The 14532-nt window shown below is 38.1% G+C and overlaps 1 long non-coding RNA gene across 2 annotated transcripts; it reads left to right on the top strand.

Annotated features, from left to right (window-relative positions):
* Window positions 1-4321: 4321 nt before the first annotated feature.
* LOC137246870 (uncharacterized) lies at window positions 4322-7307 on the top strand. Of its 2 annotated transcripts, none has more exons than XR_010951729.1 (3): window positions 4322-4513; window positions 4573-5954; window positions 6855-7307. It is a non-coding gene; the product is annotated as an uncharacterized lncRNA (long non-coding RNA). The 2 variants fall into 2 exon arrangements; XR_010951728.1 differs by having other exon boundaries at window positions 4322-4716; window positions 4770-5954.
* The last annotated feature ends 7225 nt before the right edge of the window (window positions 7308-14532 follow it).

Here is a 14532-nt window from a genome sequence, read left to right as displayed (position 1 = left end):
ATTATGTCATTGCATGGTCGAAGGGATTGTCAAAAGGAGATGGCAAACTCAAAATGAAACCAACCCATTGGCAACATTTTACGTACACATACAAAAACTGCTAAGTTATATGTTTCCATTCCATACCATTCGCAACAACACCAATTCACAGATTTTGACAATTTGAACAGACATATTTTGTTGCTTTACAGATGAGCCAACCTGTATATAGTTGAACCATGGATTACGCATAGCGGAATGATACAAGGTGGCAGCATGGTGACATACCTACAAACATAAATACAAATTCCATGTACTTTGTTTTTTGCAAATTCGATGGACAAATGTCAAAATCGTACTGCACCGGAAGTTGATGTATCAAATCAAATAAAAAAAATTTATAATCAGCTGTTCCATGCTGCCACCTTGTATCGTTGCGCCATGGGATTACGTGTTCCATTTTCTTCATGTTGGAGTACTCTAACAATACTCCTTTGCAATGCGTTTGCGGCCCATCATCAGCCGATCATTGCTCGTTTTTTATCGACACGATGACGATCAAAGAGAGTTGCCAAAAGTAAAATATTGCATGCAAATAACTAATAATAAAATTTTACTTTGGCAACTCTGATAAAATGCAATAGCGCATTGGTTTTATGTATACATATTAGTTACGTTCCATTGAGACTTGAGCGAGATACGGATAGAAATTTAACATGCAAATGTAACAACAACGTTCTGATCCTGATATTTATCTGGTTCAATTTCTGATCCATATAGCAGTTCTGTTCGTTTCGTTTTCTGTAGTAGATTTTTTGACAGCTAACCACTTTTGAGTTGGTAGCACTCATGGCTCAACTATATGGTTGGCTCATGTCTACAGCAACAACATACCTTTTGTTCACATTGCCAAAATCATCGTGTTGGTGTTAGACGAATGGAATGGAATGAAAACATAAAACTTAGTAGCATTTGTAAGTAGTAAGCAAATGTTTTAAATTCGTTGGTTTCATTTTAAGTTGGCCATCTCCTTCTGACAATCCCTACTCCAGTGAAATGAAAAATATAAAATCAGCTGGTCAGATGAGCCAACCATATAGTTGAGCCATTGTAGTACTGAACTAAATACGTGTACATTTCTGTATACATAAAACATTTCGCCATATTTAAAAGCAAAAACACTGACAGAGTAAACAACTTGAGGGTGATTTAAGGAAAATAAATAGTTTGCTTATGTGCGAAACTATTTAAATGTTAATAATTCTATCAGTAACTTAAAATTTTGCGTACGTTATTTTCAACAAAATAGATGTTTTATATTAGTGCTGCCAGCTCTCATAAAGTTGATCCAAATCGTTCCAATCAGATTTGAGCCAGAGCTCGATAAACAAATGGAACGGCCTCATTATATTAGTTTCTTTATTCACGTAAGCGTATGCGTATTATATTAGTTTCTTTATTCACTCAAATGCTAAATAACATAAGAATATTCGTAGTATAAAATATTAAAGTTGTATTGCCCCTCTTCATTTACTTTCATTTTAAATTAAATTCACTTCGATAATTCTTTCCGACACAATTCCTCTTTAGTACTTTGGCATATGATCCTCTGTGGGTGCTCCATGCAGTACTACAGTGAAAGTACCTTGGAAAGTACTCTCACGTATGTACTCTATGGCATACTCACAAACAAAGCGAGAGTGGGATCACCTACTCCTCTCCTAGGACATCGCAATGTTAATTGGAGCACATTTTTTGTATGAATACAGATTAGATTTGGAGCAGTCCTATACTCCCAAAGGAGTATTCCTTACATTATTTATAGAGTAACCGCGTTTTTTGAAGGGTTGTGACGGCATTAAGCTCCAGACATCGGTGCTTTATCGGTAACCTTATAACAGCTGATTCGACCAACCTTATGGGAATCAATGTAATCGATTATTGGTGCCGCTAAGGTCGTAACCGTATCGTAGCCAACCAATTGGTTTTTGGTTTCCCGTCGTAACGATAAACAGCTGATTACGTTAGGGATACGACTACAGCGATACGACATACGGCACCAATGACTCCAGCTTTAAGGGCTGATTAATGGTGACTTATAACCATAAAACCATAACCAGATAAAACAGCTGATCGAACCTACCTTATGGAAACCAATGTAATCGATTAATGGTGCCATACCATAACGCTAACGCCATAACCGTACCATTGCCAACGAATTGGTTTTTGGTTTTTCGCCATATCCATAACCTAAAAATATTTGAGTTGGTGAATCTATTAACATTTTGTATATTTTATTTATTGTTTTGGATACGTTTTCACTAAGAGACTTATTTTTTGTGGAATATGTTTGTAATTTTCTGCGTTTTCTTCATTTTTATGAAATTTTCACGATTTTTAGGTTAAGGCACCATTAATCGACCACATTGGAGATGGATATGGGTATGGTTACGACTATGGCGTTAGGGTTAAATGGTGACTTATAACCATAAAGCCATAACCAGATAAAACAGCTGTTCACACCTACCTTATGGAAATCAATGCAATCGAGTTAGCGTTATGGTATGGCACCATTAATCGATTACATTGATTTCCATAAGGTCCTTCTGTAATGTGGTTAACGGCCAAATTAAACTTCCTTAAGGGCGAATTAATGGTGACTATGGCGTTAGGGTTAAATGGTGACTTATAACCATAACGCCATAACCAGATAAAACAGCTGATCACACCTACCTTATGGAAATCAATGTAATAGAGTTAGCGTTATGGTATGGCACCATTAATCGATTACATTGACTTCCATAAGGTAGGTTCGATCAGCTGTTTTATCTGGTTATGGCTTTATGGTTATAAGTCACTATTAATTCGCCCTTAAGGAAGTTTAATTTGCCCTTTAACCACATTACTGAAGGACAGATCTGGCAGCTCCATAATAGGTATATTTGCAACCCTGTGTCATATTGCCATTAGGACAGTTCCACTGAGTTATACGCCAATTACACTGCTCAAGTATCCTTGTTCCAATTACCAATTTGCACAAGGATTTGACCGGTGTGTGCACTGGTTGCGCTATTTGCGCAGAGAACTGCGCTAAAATTAAAACGATTTTGATGGCGATTTACGCATGGCTGCAAATATTGCACATGCTTTTTTCTTCGTGTGTGTTGAATCTTACACAGTTTACCTGTGGTTCCTGACAATATAACATCAGTAATTATTGCGGTAATAGTCTAGTTGGGGTCGACTGCTAATACGCTACCAAAAAGAGGTGTCAAACGACGCGTCTTGACATCAGTATTAATAATCCGAAGGCCGAAAATAAAAATTTTAACGCGTTCAAAAGATATTAACGAAAAACCGAAAAAAGACCCGCAGGTACCTCCGAAACGGGGGGTCGGATCCATAGTATTTTTGCGCAGAACACCTTTCTGCGTTGACGGCCTTCGGCCGCGCTTATAAAAAATAACCCTGGGGTACGCCATGCCAAGTCCGGGTGTGTGGATGCACAATTTTTTTGGGGGTACAAACACAACAACAACCACATGAAAATCGCCAACTTCAACTGCAAATATCTCCGGACAGAGATAAAATTTTTCACCTCTCTCGATAGTTTTGGTAGCGTATTAGCAGTCGACCCCTCAACTAGACTATTACCATTATTGCTTAAAAATGTTAATATCGAAGGCGAAAGGACCATCTCTAGCTTGTAACAGGAATTCACACAAATTTAGTAATACAAAATAATTTTTTACACAATTAGAACACATGTTTCATTTGTTGCGCTAGTTGAAAAATGAATATTGCGCAGTGCTGCAATGAGTTGAGCTGGTCTTGCAATTAAATTATATATTTTATAAGTACAATGGAAAATAAACGCTTCCGGTGCGATTTTTTTTACTTATACCGTGAACTACCAGCGCTGCGGAAAATAAATAGTGATTTTTTATACAATTAGTGCCTTTTTTATGCAATTAAAACATATATTTCATTTGTTGCGCTACTTTAAAAATGAATATTGCGCAGTGTTTTTGAGCCGTGTATATAGTTTTCTTTCGATAACCTTGTTAAACTTAAAACGCTCACTGCGCTACATAAATTAATATATATGAAGGAACCTGACTATCTGTATCGGAGGCTAAATTTTCTCCAGTCGTCTAGATCTGTTCTCCTTACCCACTTCAGACATCGTATGCTAATATCTGATCGCCAGTTCTTCATTACTTCCATACGTCTTTGGAACTCGCTCCCTTCTAGACTTAGGCTTATAAGCAATGCTCTGCTCTTCATCATCATCATCGTTTATTGCAAAAATAGTATTAGTACAATAAGATCTAGGATCTTTTATAGTACAACAAAAAGATAAATCGCAATGTAAAAAAGAACAAAAGTCATAACAGAGGGTTATGTAGGTTAAATAATCACATCAAACATAGAGAATTATCGTAATTTACTAGTATCTAAAATAAACAAATAATTAAATTCAATAACAAAACATTGTATACACTCATACATATTGATGGCGAAAACTCAAGAAGTATAATGGTTTCAACTAAAATGAGCATAAAGAACATTTTTAAAGTTGCTTTTATTTAGACTACTACGTACGGATACTGGAATAGAGTTCCATGGGCGAATGGCATTGACAAAGAATAGCCGTCCAGATGTTAGATAGTTATAAGTTGGTACTATTAGGTCGTTGATTCAAGCAGACCTGGGGAATATTAGCTTATCATATAGGTAACTAGGCTCCTTATACATGATAAGTTGACAAAGGAAAATGCTGTTCCTAGCTTTCAGATAATCGAAGATTTCGCAGCCCAGTAGACGCGCTCTCCAGCTGGATATATGATCAAATCTGGCTAAGCCGAATACATAACGTGTAACATGATTAAATGCTACATCAATTTTATGAGCAGACTGGGAGCTCAGTTTACTGTACACTAGCTCAGAGTAGCAAATGATCGGCATAATCAATTGAATTGCAAGTTTTCTTCTAACATTGACCGGGGTATAAATAGCAGACATTCGTAAGTTTCTTAAGATATAGTATACTTTCTTAACCACCGAATTTACATGATCATCACAGGACAACGTCGTGTTAATAACAAAACCAAGATTAGTCACTTTTGAAACGAGTTTGAGACATTTACTGGCAACGCGCAAGGGCGGAATACTTGAGAAACTTATTCGTTTTTTAGATATAGGCAACACGTATGATTTCTCACTGTTCATGCATAAGTCATTTTTCCTAGCCCATTCAAACATCAAGTTCCGAAACAGCTGTAAACTCAAATACTTGACAAACAGGAACCACATATAAGGGAGGGGTTGAGAAACTGGTATTAAGACAAAACGGGTTAGCTTGGCTCACAAAAGCTGCATTAAGATCTTCAGGATTAAGGGAACAGTCAGAACTCTCACTCACATGTACACGAAGTTTTTTCAGATTACGCCACAAAACATGATTAGGCAACGATATATTCAACATTTTACTGTAGTATCTGCATTTTTCTCTCCTAATATAGGCTGAGGTCTCATTTCGTGTAAGTTTGTATGCACGTCAATTTGCGTCACTTCGGTTTTTCTTCCAAAGGGAATAAAGCTTATTGCGCTTGATAATCATAGCACGGACAGATCTATTAAACCAAGGGCAAGAGGAAGATCTGTTGCTATATACCCGAAATGGAACGTGAGTTGTATAGAGGTATAATATAATTTCATTTAAAAATCTCAGCTTTTCATGCATCGAACTCAAGCTCCAACAAGTATACCAATTTATGCTGGAGATGTCGCCAAGAAGGTTATTTACGTCCAGTCGTCGATAATCTGGTGAAATGGATGGTCTAGCTACTGCACTGTGGTTATCGAGCACTACATCAAATGAACAGAAAATTAGATCATGGTCTGAGATAAAGGATAATTGATCAAACTTTAAAAGTTTAGAGTCTAAAGTTTAGACGTATCGGACACGGTAGGTGAGGTTCACAATTGGGTTGGAGAAGCTATATATTGCGCTGGCAACCCATTGAACGGGTTGCGCTACACAGTCCCCTGAACCAATTTGGTATTTTAATCGCCTGTTGTTGTCATTTTAATCGCCTCTTACGCAGGCATGCCTACCGCGGGTATACTCTAAGCCCCCTAACCCGCTGGAGCCATGAGAAGCGTTAGTGACCTTGGGTGTCCCAAGGAAAGTTCCGTCGTGTCTTGTGTTGTTGGGTGAGCGGCCAGGCAGCAGCGTGCAACAAATGCACCATTCAGGAGGATATCCTTGCTGAGCCCAGAAAATCTGGGAAAGTTGGATGTACTGGTCGGATGCAGCAAACGAGTATATTCTGTAATAGCATATGATCAACTTGGAGATAACCAAACGTTTACTTTCCTGTCCAACAGGGAACTGGTTCTAGACCCTGCTGCTAAATAAGGATAGGCGTAGTCACATCCATTCGTTCCCGGGTTACTCGGGGAAATCAGTTTTAGCAGTACTTTGCACTTTTCATACTGCACGTCCATACAAGAACTTCGGATAATGAATTAAACAGTTGTTGTTGTTGTTGTTGAATTAAACAGTCATCTGCATTTGTTTGTTTTTGTAGCACGTCTAATTTCCATCGTAACATCAATCAATTATCCCTTGTTATAATGTTGTGTTCTCTATGAATGCAACAGCGAAGTATCCTCGGGTACCCCTGATTCTAGTTATCTGAAATCTCCTTGAGTCCGTTGTGCCTTTGGCCTCTCAGAAAAGAGCTAATTGTGGAGCCCTATTTATCGAACACTTTTCGGGTTAAATATATTAAAAACTTTAATCTATCCTTACTGATATTAGTTTCTTTCTCATTCTATGTAATTTGATTTTGACGATGTGCGCATAGCAATATTCCAAATATTCCAGCTGTAGCTGAAGGAAGAACATAAATTTGCTCAAATTATAAGAAAACTTCGACAACTATCCCCCCGCCTTTTTAGTACCACAGATAAGGCGCTAACAAGCATACTATGGGAAAGGGTCAAGACCAAAGGATCAATATCACCTATAAATCGACTTTGATAGCACGAATTGGGGCTTCCGGTATTATCCCTACAAAACTCATATGGCTCTGCAAACTGATGTTGAACAACACCACCAGCGCAGGAAAAATTGGGCGTCATCACTGAGCTTCGAAAGTTTCAGAGAGGGCACAGCTATTAATAGACGTTATTGTACTTAATTAGCTTGTACATATCAATATACACATATGTAAAGTACACTAGAGTAATAAGGGAATAATTTAAATTGTAAAAAAACATTGTATATATGAATTATTTATAATTAAATATTATCTGAACATAAAGGACGCGTTTCATTCATGGAAAAAACGATTTGACAGAAGGTAACCGATACGGGTAACCGATAGGCTAGTTAGCCGTGTTGTTGTTGTTGCATATGTTTTGGTTAGCGATAACGAAAACATAACTGATGAAGTAACTTAAAAATGTAAATAACATCGAGCGAGAAGGAATGTCGAAAACACAATAGGTAAGAGCGAGAAAGCGAGTCACACGTACACTATTTTGAGAGAGCGCATGCGTTACCTTCTTCACGACAGCAATATAAAAGTCATTAAGACGATAATTGGTGACCAACTATTTGGTAACGATTAAGTAATCGATTAGGTAACGGGTACCTGTCTTGTAGGGTAGTTCACCCACACATTCAAAGCTTTTTTCCACTAAACATCGATGTTTCATGCTGTCATCGAAATGACAGTTCATTAATTATTCCCTGAAACTTTGAAACGAAGAAAAAATAGCATTGTTTACAACGAAAAATATCTTGTGCTTTTAGTTGTGACATGTGATGGAAATTAAAAATTTTGTTGCAGAGAACACTTTTTTGCGTTGGCGGCCTTCGCCCAAAATAATATGGTAATAGTCTAGTTGAGGGGTCGACTGCTAATACGCTACCAAAAATATCGAGTGAGGTGTCAAAAGATGCGTATTAATCTCGACAACAATAATCCGACTGCAGAAAAGAAAAATTTTATCTCTGTCCGGAGATATTTGCAGTTGAAGTTGGCGATTTCCATGTGGTTGTTGTTGTGTTAGTACCCACGAAAAAAATTGTGCATCACCTTGGCGGTAGCCACGGTTATACCACACACCCGGACTTGGCATGGCGTAGCCCAGGGTTATTTTTTATAAGCGCGGCCAAAGGCCGCCAACGCAGAAAGGTGTTCTGCGCAAAAATTCTATGGATCCGACCCCCGGTTTCGGAGGTACCCGCGGGTCTTTTTTCGGTTTTTCGTTAATATCTTTTGAACGCGTTAAAATTTTCCGCCTTCGGATTATTAATACTGATGTCAAGACGCGTCGTTTGACACCTCTCTCGATACTTTTGGTAGCGTATTAGCAGTCGACCCCTCAACTAGACTATTACCAAAAATATCAAATAATAATAAAAACGGAGCTCGAGGCACGTCTTTTGATTCCTCGTTTGATAATTTTTGATAAAAATTAGGTGGTGCACCGTCTTTTAAATCGTTACCATATTAAGTTGTATAGAATCGATGGGATGGCCTACAAGGTTTCATGTCATACTAAATCGCTCCCGATATCGTCGGGCTAGTACCTTAATTGTTCCCGGGACGTACCCGATCTTCATCCGGCAAAGGACCAACTAAGTCGATAACGGGGAGTGTCCTTATCGCTACAACAACAACATTATTTACTTTCTACTTTTAATTCATACGTATGTACATTTTTAAATAATAAAAAAAAATGTTATATTATTCCAATAGATAGCATCTCCGCCGGGTTGCGATGCAGCTCAGAATATGCCAAAATCAGAGGAAATCTACAATTAAATGCAGACTCACGTGTCATTTGCCAAAGATACAAGGTACTTTACAACCAACATGCTTTGGAATACGGTACCAAACTGGTTGGATGTATTTCCCTAAAAAAGGGGGGAACTACGCATCTTGGTTTGCCAGTATTTGCTTCGGTAATTTATATTGATTTGTATTGATTAAAAATTGCAATAGTAGATAATGTAATGTGAATTAAAATTGAATAGGTAGCCAGAGCAAAAAATGCAACTGATCGGCATGCAACTGTTATTTATGTGGCGCCTCCGGGAGCTGCTGCTGCTATCCTAGAAGCATTAGAAGCAGAAATGTCTTTGATTTTTTGCATCACCAAAGGTGTGCCATAACATGATATGGTTCGCGTTAAGCACCCTCTCTTAACCTCCTGCGTACTTTTGTCCTACACATAGTACATTGAATTTAAAAAAATCTAGAGCGTTTTTTAAAACTGGCATCACTGAAATATTATTATTATGACACGCATTGGCATCTTAGTTTATGGAAAAAAATCCAAATGTCAAATATTATTTACAGTTATTATAAATATGGAGTGCATAAAAGAACGTGATAATAAGCGTCAGCGCAGAGGTAAGTTAATTTGTATTTATTTAGTGGATTATTTCGAAAATCAGTGCAAATCAGTGATAATTTATTTAACAGAATTGTGAATTACTTGTTTAAACTATTATTTCATTGAAATACCAAATAGTGTACTTATAATACTGAAATGCATTTCGATGTCCTTTGCAAAGTACAACAGTATTTAATTTAAGTTAATGAATATGAGTGCTCATGTACTCTATGAAGTACATCAAACTTTTTTTCTATTCCTTTGCAGCTATAACTGAGGATAAGATAATTGCAGCGTTGGAAAACTCGGATTTTGATTTTTCTAGTGACGACGAAGATAATGACCCTGATTTTGTCCCTGGAGAATTGGGACAAGAAACCAGAAACCGCATTGAAACTGATACCGATTGTTCGGATGAAAATGAGGAGACTGTGCAGACTCCACTGGCTTCTCCGAGAGAATTGCATGATTTACCGTCATCGTCTGTTTTAATACGTAAAAGAAAACGTACATTGCAAAGACCATATGGCCGAAGACGGAGTTCATTATCTAGCCGGCGGATAAGTATCGAACAAAATGATCCTGGCATTCAGCGCACTTGGGTTGAAAACACACTGCACTAATAGAACACATATTTTAGAAACTGGAAAATCTGTGGGGCTTACTGTAAGTGAACTGAAGGTCTATATTGGTATTACCATGGTCATGTCCGCTTTACAATATCCTCAAATTTCAATGTATTGGTCCAACAAGTGGAAAGTTCCTATAATAGCAACGGCAATGTGACGCAACAGATTTTTTTTCATACGTCTGAGATTGAAATGCGTTTACGACTCTGAAGTAACACCGGAGCAAAAATTGCAGAAAATCTGGAAAGTTCAGCCATTATTTGATCGCATTTTGGCTGCATGTCATGAACAGAATCGTCCACAAGAAATGAGTATTGATGAAATGATTATACCTTTCACAGGGAAATGTCCCATTCGACAATACTGTCCCAACAAACCAAACCCTGTGGGGCTTAAAGTTTTCGTCTTAGCAACACCAAAAGGCGTTGTTTGCGACATGACTATTTATCAGGGGGATACTACATTTCCACATTTGGTAAGCAACGGATTTAATTTGGGAGAAGCAGCTATTATTGATCTTACAAAAACACTGGTGCCAGGACATTCACTGTTTTTCGACCGTTTCTTTACCACTGCAAAGCTGTGTGACAAATTACTGAAGCTTGGATTCCATTGCACAGGCACTATTATGAAAAATAGAGTTCCGAAAGATTATGTACTGACTGAAGAAAAGTTGTTCAAGAAGAAAGAAAGAGGAAGTAGTGAGGTAAAGATAAGGCAAGATCAAAAACTCGCCATAACGATGTGGCTTGATAATAAACCAGTCTTGATGATGTCAACATGTTATTACGGCCAGTACCATGACGAATGTAAGAGATGGTCTAAGAAGGATAAGCAATATGTAACAAAAGGCCTGATGTTATCAAAAAGTATAACGAAAATATGGGAGGTGTGGATCTCGCTGATAGAATGCTTTCGGTTTGCCCATCGCGTAACCGTACAAGGAAGTGGACCATCCGTGTAATCTCTCATTTGTTTGATTTATGCGTGGTAAATGCTTGACTGCAGTATAGGCAAAATGAAGTGGAGAAGGGAGTACCAAAAAGAAACATTATACAGATGCGAGAATACAAAATGAATTTGGGCACAAAACTCATCTCTGAAAATGAGGAAGAAGACGACACTGAAGCTGAAATGAGTTACGATGAACTTGAACCGCAGCATAACAAAAAGTCTTAATAAAGCCAGTGCCTACTAAAGCAACTCGTACTAAAGGGGTTGCGCATCTGCCAGAATATGGCCCAAAGCAAAGCCGCTGCAGAAAAACTGGATGTGAAAAAAAACAACAGTATTTTGCAAAAAATTTGAAATTTATCTCTGCTTCACTCCGGATCGAAATTGCTTTTCAAAGTTTCATGAAAATTGTTAAGTGAAAAATGATATATTTTTATACTTTTCTCATTATTATATTACAACTATTGAATTAATGTAAAGTTTTTGTTATGTTTTAGTAAAGAAAACTAATTATTTTTTTGTTTATTTAAAAAACTACAATAAAACTAAAGTTAATGAATTGAAAAGTGGTGTATTGATTCAATTCCCATGTCCTTTATATAGGACATAGCGAAAACCCACTTTTACCGTTAAATTAATTTTTTTTATTATTATTTCCATAATAAGTAATCTTCAAGAAGTGCAGAAGTAAGATTTTGTAAAGAAATTCCAAAAACTTTAGGTTTTGTACGCAGGAGGTTAAGGCAAAAAAAAAAAAAATCGCGTCTAGTCAGGCCCGATTGTCCAGGAATCATCGCACCAGAAAGGGTAAGTAAATTGGCTACCATATTAAATAATTTGTCATGCTTTTGTTGATAATCAACTGAAGAATGCAAATACGACAGAGTTCGAAGTTCATGTGAAAACCAATTAATTTTTTTAATTAGCGTTTGGAGAGAAAAATACATATGTATGTATGCATAGAACTGCATAGAAGGGGAGGAATTAATTAATTATTATCAGTAGATTTTTGTCATTTTCCCTGCGTCGCAGTTGTCATTATATTCCGTTAACAGAGGACATCAACACCTTACTACCCACAGCCAGTTAAAATTTTAGTAAATTTTGCTCTTTTCATCACTGTTTCAAAACGTGGAAAGTTATATATTGAGCATTCCATGGAGAATGGTACATTTTAGCAGAGTTTCGCATTGCGGTCATTATTAATATTCAATCCCTAGAAGGTTTGATGTAGTCATGTCAATAGTTCCCGAGATGGTGGGGCTAGTACCACAATGGTGCTTGTTACCGGAACGTGGATAGATAGATAATTTTTTGAGGATTGCACAGTGACTTGCACATCTCCTTCACAGCACCTCATCCTAGCCGACTTCCTTGATAAACCCCAGCAGTGTTCTTGGCTTGAGGGATTAAATGTGGGAATGCTCTGGCCATGGTGAGAACATAAACTTAGCCCTACGACTTCAAATTGCGCCGCAATCTAGAAGGATATGGTCCGCCGTCTGCTGATCCATCACAAAATCGGTATGTGTTGTTCGATATTGTAACGAATTTGCTGCAAATCCTCTTATTTGCAACCCTCTGCTAAGTTCGTATCGCTAAACTGTTTAATAAATAACTCCAATATGTAATAATGCAAAATGGCCTTTATTCAAGTACTTCACAATAACACTTGTACTTTGCAACGAATAGCTTACTTAATAACCAAACTGATTGACAGCTCAAATGAAACTCTACTACTGCTATAGCTCGCTAGATAGCGCTTAATCCAAATCTCAAATCAAACTGAATTACTTCTTACTCGCTTGCCGCGCTTTTATAGTTTACGCTGCATACTTCTAGGCTCTTCGATTTCCAGAACTTACTAGTTGTTTCGGCTACAAAATCGCCAGCCACAACTACGTGCACAAATTATTGCTCTCTCTTGTGACAACTCAGATAAGATATATGCATGTGTTTGTGCATTGCCGCTCCGCTGCTCGTATACGTACATATGTGTAGACGCAATTATTTATTCGTTTATGTAGATACAAAAAGATTGAATTATTGATGTGAATGTTTGTAGTTTACAGTCTCTCGCGCGCACATAGGCATATAAGTAAATGCATCTGTGTGTGACATCTCTCTGGGCTGCCTTATATATGTGTATACTTGATTTAATTATTAACGTAAATACTGCTTGGCATGGCCTTAGCATCGCCTTAGTGATGGGATAATTTAGTGATGCTAATATCCGTGACACTGCCCTCCACCTAAGTCTGATCGTCCCGATCAGACAAATCTCTCGATCTAAGCGTTGCTACCCTTTCCAAATGGACCACCTTCATTTTGGTTCGTGGTTTACCGATGGTTTGTATGCGGTACACTACATCGTTGATCCGTTTTACAACTTTGTATGGGCCTTCCCAATAACACTGCAATTTCGGGGACAAACCTTTTTTACGTTGTGGGTTGTATAACAGCACCAAATCTCCTTCCTGAAAACCTTCTGAATTGCTTTATCATATCTGGCTTTCATCTTGTCACTCATAATCTTTGTTCGTTGCCTTATCAGATCATGTATTTCTCTTAGCTCTTCTTCCAAATCACTAGTGGATTTCCTGACATGTCTCTCCGCACTGGCATCTATCCCAAACTTCAAATCAGCTGGCAGTCTAAGGTCATTGCCAAAAATTACTTTTGCAGGGGTTTGGCCCGTTGTCTCATGCACTGCTGATCGGTAAGCCATCAAGAATAATGGTATGCGGGTATCCCATTCTTTATGGTACTTGTCCACTACTTTCCTTAAGTGCTCCTCCAACGTTCTATTGAATCGTTCTACCATACCATCGGATTGAGGATGCAATGCAGTTGTCCGTGTTTTTCGAATGCCCAATGACTTACACATTTCCTGGAACAGCTGATTCGAAATTCCTGCCTTGGTCAGAATGTAACTCCATTGGTACACCATACCTTGCAACCCAATTGTTTATAAACACTTCTGCTACCGTTTCCGCTTCCTGATTTGGGATTGGGTATACCTCTGGCCATTTGCTGAAATAATCCATAACTACCAGTACATATTTGTTTCCGTCGTTGCTAGTAGGAAATGGACCGGCGACATCCATAGCGATCCTTTCAAATGGCGCACCTGAGTTATATTGCTTCATCTGGCCATGACTTCGTGTTCTGGGCCCTTTCGCTCTGCTGCAAACCTCGCAGTTCGCAATCCACTCAGTGACCGACTGACGGCAACCAACCCAATAGAATCTCTGTTTAATCTTCTCGAGCGTCTTCGTGATTCCAAGATGACCTCCGCTTGGACCATTATGCAGCTCGCTGAGCACATCAGGAATCCTCTTTCTGGGAACAACTATCAGTTTATTCTTGTATTTACCATCCTCACTCTCCCATACTCGATGAAGGCAACCGGATATCAATTCTAAACTGTTCCACTGTGCCCAATATGACTTCGCAATGGGACTCTCTGCTGACATCTCTTCTCTGTTTGGTCTTTCATTTCGATCGAGCCCTTGCATAACACGTGACAGATCTGCATCTTCTAGCTGGC

Source organism: Eurosta solidaginis, chromosome 3, assembly GCF_040869045.1.
Source record: "Eurosta solidaginis isolate ZX-2024a chromosome 3, ASM4086904v1, whole genome shotgun sequence".
Lineage (NCBI taxonomy): Eukaryota > Metazoa > Arthropoda > Insecta > Diptera > Tephritidae > Eurosta > Eurosta solidaginis.
This window is presented reverse-complemented; position numbering and strand designations above follow the sequence as displayed.